This window comes from Triturus cristatus, chromosome 8 (genome assembly GCF_964204655.1).
Source record: "Triturus cristatus chromosome 8, aTriCri1.1, whole genome shotgun sequence".
Classification (NCBI taxonomy): domain Eukaryota; kingdom Metazoa; phylum Chordata; class Amphibia; order Caudata; family Salamandridae; genus Triturus; species Triturus cristatus.
In genome coordinates this window covers 1479521845-1479531033 of record NC_140591.1, presented here as the reverse complement: position 1 = coordinate 1479531033, position 9189 = coordinate 1479521845, and the positions used below count along the sequence as shown (strand labels likewise).

The following is a 9189-nucleotide window of genomic DNA, read 5'->3' as shown; positions in this document are numbered from 1 at the left end:
CCTGAGGCCTATACATGATTAGGAGGTGGTTGCGGTTCGAGGGAGCCATTAAAGCAAAAAAAATACTTTGTACAAAACACCATTGAAAGGCAGCATAACTAAGAAAAATATTTTTGGAGTGATCGCTCTCTGAAATTAAAACTTACATGCAATTCTTTCTTGCTGTCATTATTTGTAGAGTAAAATAAATGCTTTATTCATTCATATATTTTATTGAGTGCATAAATTATTACCTTGCTTACTTCAGACTTGCGGTACCTGAAGACGAAAGCAGACCTCCAACATGCTATGGCTGTTAGCACCTTTAAAGTTTGTCCAAGTGATTTATGACCATTTCCCGTGACCCACTTGTTTTCGCTGCGAGTTTTACTCCGTCTTCTTTGTTTTTCTTCATCTCCAACACGTAGCCTGTTGCAGTTTCTAATAATTTCCAACAATTAACCAGACTATTACAGTTATTATCTTATTGGCATTTCATTACCAGCAATCCACTCAATCTGATATGAGGAGTAGCTGCAGAGAGAAATTTTACACATGCTAAGCGCAGGCATCAGATAACTTGACCTCACCGAACACCATTGGACGCATTAAAAGCATTGTGATTAATGATTGTATTAACTGTGACTCCCTAAAACTGTAATGGCAAATTCAAGAGTATTAAGCATGCCTTAAATGCATTGACCTAGCAAATTGTTATCTTTCGCCACACTCACGAGCTTTGCTGTAAAGAGACCAAGGCAAAACTTGTCTCTGACATTTCTGGTCTAGTACTGGGTCACTTTATTTGCTACTCCTTCTGTGAAAGAGTACACTGAACGAGATGCGTCTTTCTGGAAGAGCCCCCCCCCCCCCAAAAAAAACATTTTGCCAGCTAAGAGATCAAACACACCCTGAGCGCGATGCTGCATGAGTATCTTTCACCCCCAGTGCCATACAGCATTCCAGAAAGTCAAAACTCTAATCTTTCATTACTTTAATTGGATAGTGCTTTTTAGGTGGGTATTTGTAGAAATGCTAAGTTGTTGACAGCAGAGAAAACGTGCTGCTCTCTAGCCCTCAGTATTTGCCAAAACCCTACCTATACTGAGCTGGTGTTGTGCAATGACAATACGCGGCAGCTGCTTATGGTACCCACAACAGACTGTAGGGGCAAGTTGCTGCTAGAAGTATCAGTCACAATGTCCCAATTGCCAGGCTACAAATATGTCACATTCCTAAGTATGCCAAATATTCTTGCATAGTTAACAACAGGTGAGACTTTACATGACTGAGGTGAGGTAGTCCGTGCAATTTAGGCTTTGTAGGATATGAGATAGCCTATGCCCATGCTGCGGCTCTTTGGCAACAGCCTGTCAGTAAGGCTTGGGAATTCTCTATAATCTGAGCCATTTCACAGTGCTGTGCAAAACAGCTGTAGAACATGGGCCGGGTAAGATGTTGGCAAACACTGTTTACAGATTAAATTAGATGGGGGAACTACAGCACAAGTGACCTGCACAAAACAACTTGAGAAACAAGTTTTCACACCTCAGATGCTAATGAGGAGGCCTAAGGACATAGTGTAGCAACACTCCTCAAGCAGCGATGGACCCAAAGACTTTAATGCAGCTTGGCCCATGGCAATTGCCTGTCAATGGCAGCGAGGTGTGGGACCCCTGCTTTCTTTCTCGTATCTTCATCATGTAGGACAGCCTATATTCATCAGCACACTTTGTGCAACAGCATAATGTAATTCCCTGATCCTGGGGATCACCTGAAAGGTGGGATTACCTAGCGGAGTAGGCATGCTGGAGCTCTATAGGTTTGTGGAAGAAATAAACACAATGTCCCTATCTGCTATATAAGGGAATGGTCCAATTCATTCAAGACACAAAAAATTAAAAGTCACAAATGATTATCATTAAGGTAGGCCAAGGCAATATAGCCTGTGGGCCGAAAACTATAATTCTTACTTGGAAAGGTCATCCTCCTACCAAAACTTTATCATTTGAAAAAGTTAAGATTGGAAAAAACGACTTTTAGTCCTGAAGAAGGTGGAAATATTACTATTAACACCGAAACGCTGCGTCGACTTTTAACTTTTGGGACTTTTAATTTTTTGTGTCTTGAATGAATTGGACCATTCCCTTATATAGCAGATTATAGAGTGTAACCCACTAAGGGAGGTATACAGATATATGGTCTTAATGTGTTGTGCTATGAACTTTTTTGATTTATAATAAATGATTATGTTTTAATTAATTACGTTTCACAAAGAGCCTCTTTAAGTGCAGACAGCATACAGTGTTCTCAGCAGTTCTAGACAGTGAGGAAAACAGTAGTCCTCTGTGTATACTTTTGAGTTGTTTTTTATAAATTTTTCAATAGGGACATTTTGTTTATTTCTTCTGTATATACCCCCGTCCCTTTGTGTGGTACACATTGGGGTAACTCCCCTCCTGTTTTAGCTCTATAGGTTTGTTGCACACAGTGTGCAGAAGGTGTGTCTGCAGGGTATGAGTGTCTTCACAGGCTCTGCAAAGAAAGATAGATATCTGAGATGAGAGCATGTAAAACATTAATGTTTCTGTGTCACTGTCACCATATATAAATGATGTAAAGAGTGAGTGGGACAAGTGGAATTTTTAACAGGACATGTAGATTTCTGCACTATTGTGTCCGTTGGACTAGTAGATTATTAAACAAATTCCACACCCCTGCAATTCCCATCCCATCCAGTCCACTCCCAGCGCGAAGTGTGTTGCAGGCGGTTGGGCGCTCCTCGCCTGTGAGCCTCAGCCTGACCTGCCCTGGCTGAACCAAGGGGATTCATGAACATGAATCTCTTCAAATGAAATCTCAATATATTCTTTCATTTGATTTTTCTGACTGATATGTTGATCATTGACTGGTGTGGTATGACTGGACAGCTGTTAGTTCGGTGTCGGGTTGGTCGGTTGGGGCTGTGTGTGCGCGCTGATTTTTTTTCAGATTGCGCATTCGCCGTATGATGAGGTTAAGGTTGGGCTGGCCCAGCTGGGGCATTATATGTTCTGGTCTGTTTAGATTTCTGGTCTCTACTGTACTGCAGCATTTTGGTTTTATACTTTCTTAGTACAGCGCTGACGGATTCAAGTGTTTGGTTTAGGGCCCCTAGGGGTGTGTTATTTTAAAGGTTTCAGTCTCTGGTGTTTTGGCCTCTGAAGTACACACGGACGGGTGTGTTAGGTCTTTATGTTCTCTGGGGCAGTAAGAGTGTGGCATCACTGATGCAAAGCAACAGTCAGCACCACCAGGTGACTTGAGGCAGGGCCGGCTGGTCACCATGTGGTAGTGTAGGAATGATGAACAGTACTGATGATGAGGTGCACTGACCGGCGGCAGACTAGTACTATCCGCTGCCGCCGCCGGCCATACACAGGCACACTGACTGTAGTACACATAGGTTTTTTTTTTTACTGAAAACTTACTGGAAGTGAAACCCCAGCTTGCAATGCGTCAAGATAGACTGCTGCAGCCTGCTACTGATGATAGCTCGCCAAGCTCGTGGTGTATACAGCCTGCTGCTGCGAAGATTGGTACACGTGATGAGGGTCGTGGTCATCTGCATCATATAGGTGGTGGTGGTGGTTGGTTCAGGTCCATGCTGAGAGGACTGCAAGACTCCCAAAGTCCCATGTTATCTAGCGTCCGCGCAACTGCTGTAGTGCTATATAGACAGCGTATGGCACCCATGTGGATTGCTGTTGATTCCACGGGGCAGGCTGATATTACTGTTTATGCATTGGGCATGCCATCATCATTCACAATGCACTGCCATTGATGGAGCAGCTAGAGATTCTCCACTCAGTGCTGCTGTGCACCTTAATATGTATTAAAAAAAGAGATGATGTGCAAAAAGACTGACAGGAGTAGGTCAGCGTCAGCCGTCAGCCTCGCAATGTCCTCCATTAATTTGATTCGAACTTCACGGATAACAATCTTTATTGTTCACACGCGTAATTTTCTTTTTTATTTAGTTTGCCTCATTTATTTTTTCATACTCCACCATCACTTCCACCATACCCTTTTATTTCACTTATGACTTAGTTTATACATTATTTAGATCACAGCGCTTCATTTGCTTTAGCATTCCCATTCCAAGATGGCCACCATTTACACGTTAGATTAACCGTTCGCTTTTTCCACTTTTAACGTGGTGTAACCATTGCTAGCACATGTTTTACCAAACATGTGCACACAGTGCGTGTTTATTTGATATTCACACGCACATATGCTACGAATCACGATTTTACTGGTTTAAGTTTTGTCATTCCAAGATGGTTGCCAGTTGAGCGTCTGATTACTTGTCCGTTTTCACTATTTATAAAACGTTGTAACAATTGTCAGCACTCGTTACAACATTCGCGCGGACATGGAGAGTGTTCGTGTGTGATACTTACCGAAGGTAAATCTTAACTTAGTGACAGTATTTTCACAGCATTCTGAGTACTCTAGTTTTTCCACTGCGGTTTGGCTGTTTTCTCACTCAAACTTCGGGTCTAGCATTTGTTTATGCGAAACTTATCCCGCACTTTTTGAATCACGGTGTCTTTCATTCAACACTTGGTGAAGGTATCTCGGGTCTTATTTTTCTTCGCTAATTCAATAACGGTGAACATTGCGACTTTTACCCAATTTAATTTTCAGACTTTCCTTTAGTCCCTAGCTTCTTTTTTCTTTTTTCTTCCTCTTTTTTTCTCGACATTGTTGATTTTCATGTATTTTTTCCGAGCTTTCATAGACAAGTGGGTAGTGACACTTTCTCCTATCTTTATATTTCCCAGGATTCCTCCTGACGAAGGGTTACCCACCCGAAATGCATTGGGGATTTATCCTTCATTTTCCTTTTGAAGCTAATGGAATGTATTAAGCTTCTCCATGGTTGAATATTCATGATGACAATGGATATATTATTTTGAATAAAACTTCAAGATCAACTTTTGTGATATTTTCATTCGGATACTCAGCGATTTTCTCGCATTACTACAGCTGTGCTGCTAGAGGGACACCACTCACAATCGAGTTGTGCAACTGTTTTCTTGTAGTCACTCAACTGTCCAAAGCATCAGCCAATATGCAGGTATTCTACCACAGCACTGGATAGAGCAGGAAGTTGAGGCACTTGGGGTTGGTGAGTTTAGGATTGTGGAAAGATTTGGTTCATACAGTTGAGTTCACCAACACCACTCAACAAGCAGTGGGCTTCTAAATGCTGCACTGCAACATACCACACTCTCACCACCTCCGCCGGAATGGGCAAGGCTCATTTGCTATGTTTGTCCTTAGTGTGATGTTTGCATTTTTCTCAATCTTATGACTTCATTCAGTGATGCAACATTGAGGGCAGCAGCAACACTCTGAAAATTGCTCCAGGCCCACTGGCTTGGGTACCTTTCTTTGACATTTTCATGTTTTCTGGCCTGGGCCGGGTGCCTTTGTCTGCCGTTTCTGTGCTTTCTGCCCTGGGTGCCTTTGTCTGCCGTTTCTATGCTTTCTGCCCTGGGTGCCTTTGTCTGCCGTTTCTATGCTTTCTGCGCTGAGTGCGTTTGTGTGACGTTTCCATGATTTCTGGCCTGGGTGCCTTTGTGTGACGTTTCCATGATTTCTTGCCAGGGTGCCTTTGTGTGACGTTTCCATGCTTTCTGGCCTGGCTGGGTGCCTTTGTGTGACTTTTCCATGCTTTCTGGCCTGGCTCGTTGCCTTTGTGTGACATTTCTATGCTTTCTGGCCTGGGTGCGTTTGTGTGACGTTTCCATTATTTCTGGCCTGGGTGCTTATGTCAGGTCATCATTTATGATTTACTATGATTTGAAAGTTGATACAGCTAAATATGTAATGGAAAATATGTTGTGCACCATTTTGGTTTTTCTTTTTGCAAAATGTTTGAGGGGAGAATTCCCCTTCATCCAAACACGTCTGACAGTCATTAAGCTTGCTGTGCTCGTGTGCTATGCACCGTATGGGGGCTGGTGTAACAAAACTTGCCAGGGCTGCTTTGGGTTCCCAGTCCGGCCCCGAGTGTCAATTAATTATTTTTTGTGAATCGCAGTGTGTAACTACTCTGCACACTGCCACCTCACCCTGCTTTTGTTATACCGGAAGCCAAAGCTTAAAATTGAGGCAAACTTTATAGACTTTGTGTCTCTTTTGAGTGAGCGCTGCAGGGCAGGCAGGAGTATGAGTTGGAAAAGGCCTGAATTTGGGTGGGCAAAGTAGGAGGAGGATCCATTTGGATTGTACTTGTAGTCAGTCATGGATGGTAATATATGTGCAGATGCAGAAATGTCTTTGGTGCAAACTGCAAATAATTATTAATTGTGCATGTTACTTAGACGAATTGACATCGCACTTTGCACGTCTAGCGTGTTTTCTTTCACTTTGCTTCCCTAGAATGTCGCACACTGGACAGAAGAAGATTTCAAGCTACTTCACAAAATTTAAGCCCAAAGATGATGAGGAGCCTGCAAGCAAACTTGCTAGAAAAGACCATGTACTTCCAGTGGATGAAGGGAACAAGGAAGATGAAGAAGTGCGAGAGAAGGCACTGGATGAGAGTGACCCCACTACTAGCAGCAGCGTTATCACCCCTACAGAAGAAAAGACACAAGATAGTCCTCTTAGAGATGAGCAGCATCATGCTGTGGAAATTGATACAGAGACAGAGGAAACAGCAAGCACTAGCAAACAGTTTAACATATCACTGAAACCACATTCAGATAGAGTTTTTAGGAAAGGTATTCTTCCTAAAGGTTGAAAACATGACCAAAAAATATATTTCCAATGCAAGCATCCGTGGTTAATTGTTAAAGGCCCTAACCTTGGCTGTTCTGTGTGTCGCCAAGTCCGTGATCTTGGTGCTGAGAAATCCAGGGGAATGAAATTGTCCAAAGAATGGACTGAGTCTACTGTGAAGGCATATGGCACTAATATAGAACAGCAGCAGAAATCATTGAGGAAAAAGATTGGAGAACATGCACAAAGCAAGGCTCATATTACAACTTCAAAAAAAGATCCTTTATTGAAAGTAACTGCAAAAGCGCAATCTTTACAAATGTCAGCAACAGCCAGAATATTCTGAGTAGCTTATAAGGAAGCAAAGCGGAACAGGCCAGCGTATGGTTTTGAAACCGAGATAGACTGTCACCAGTTGAATGGACTAGATATGGGGCGAATTTTGCACTCCAATGTAGCTTGCTCAAACATACAGCGCCTCAGAAATGAAGAGGAAGATATTTGCCAAAATTATTGAACTTTCCCCAAAAGTAAGTCTTTTACTAGATGAAGCCACTGCATTAAATAGGAAAAGTTATTTAATTGTGTACATGCGAATGCAGCTACCTGGCATGGACTCCCCAGCTAATATTTTTGTTGACCTCATTGAGCTGAGTGATTTGTCAGCTGACGGCATAGTAAACAGTTTACTATCTGCACTTAAAAAAGATCCAGTTAACATAAGTGAGGACTTTCTCTCCAAATGCCTGGTTTCTGTTGCCTGTGATGGAGCTTCTGTGATGTTTGGCCGCCACAGTGGTGTTGTGAAGAGGTTGCAAGAAAAAATCTCTCCCAATACTGTAGCCTGGCACTGCTCAGCACATCGCCTGGAACTTGCCGTTCATGATGTCATGAAAGATATTGGCGCTACAAATCATTTCAAAAACGTACTCGATAAGCTTTATTCTCTATTTGCCACATCTGTTAAAAACCGTTTGGAGCTGAAAGAATGTGCAGAAGCTCTAGACATTCAGCTTTGCAGAATAGGTCGAGTGTTAGATACTCGTTGGGTTGCATCAAGCTTCAGAACAGTGGAGGCTATTTGGAATGCTTACCCTGCTCTCTACAAGCACTTTACTAGAGCAGCTGATGATGGTTCCCGTGACAGTTCAACACTAAATATGTACACAGGCCTAGGAAGGCGGTTATCATCTATCCAGTTTGTTGCTAATCTTGGGCTCATGTATGATGCTCTTCAGGAGTTATCAGAGTTATCACTCGAGTTACAGAGACGTGAGTCTACAATCATTGATGCTCATCGAGCTATTTGTCGGCAAATTGCAATGTTTGAGGCAATGGTAGACAGGCAAGGGAACCACTTCTCACAGTGTAAAAAGGGCATAGAAGAAAATATATTCCAAGGTGTGATGCTGCACAAAGGAAAGACCACTGATAAAATAATTGAACAGGGACAGTTTTTTCGTAGTCTTGCAGAAAATCTAAGACATCGTTTGTTGTCTACAGGAGGTACTAATCGACTGACAAAAAGGCAGAGTATGATGCACTGATTAGCGAAGTGAAAGTTTTATACAAACAGTACTGGCCTGATGAGCTACCTGTTCTTTATGGTGAAAGTGACATTGAGTCTCTGTGTAAACGATTCAACATTGCCAGTCGAGAAACCATACGTGCTTACAGAGAGTTTAAGGAATCTGGAGGGAAAGAAATTAAAAGGCAGTTCAAGGAGCTTTTGATGGCCTTACACACTATTGCAATCAGTACTGCAGAATGTGAGCGGGGCTTTTCTCAAATGAATCTTATTTGCACATCTACAAGAGCATCATTGCTGACTGAAACAACATGTTCTTTAATGTTTTTAAATCTTTTTGGCCCACCATTGAAGAGATTCAACCCCATCCCCTATGTTCAGTCATGGCTTGCAAAAGGACGAAGAGCAGCTGATGACACTAGGAGTAAAGCAAGGAAAGAGGAAGACTTGGAATGCTCAAGCAATTTAAACAGTTTGTGGGCATTTCTAGAAAAATAGATGCTAGCCAATTCCAACTGACAAAACACGTGTCATTGCAATGCTTTGAAAAAGATTGTCTTTACTGTGTTTGGATATTTAATTATTGTTCTACTTTATATAAGTTATTTATTTGAAATTATAACACTTTGTTGACAGTGTCAATTTATTTAATATGTTTTATATTTATATCTCTTGCTTTTTTTTGGATGTTATATATATTGTTATATTTTATATATGTTATTTATTTTGTTTTTCTGAGACAATTCTTTTTCGTTTTTAATTTTAGAACATGTATGTATTTATTTGACTGTATTTATCTATATTTTAGTTTGAGTCATTTTGTCTTTATTTCTATTTTGTATGGTACTATGGTCATTTTGCACTAATGGGTATGACTTGAGAAACAGAAATTCAAACTGCCCAGGCAG

General features: G+C 41.6%; 1 pseudogene; it reads left to right on the top strand.

The window, feature by feature from the left end:
* Positions 1–6412: 6412 nt before the first annotated feature.
* On the top strand, positions 6413–8779 carry LOC146805980 (E3 SUMO-protein ligase KIAA1586-like; annotated as a pseudogene).
* Positions 8780–9189: the final 410 nt, after the last annotated feature.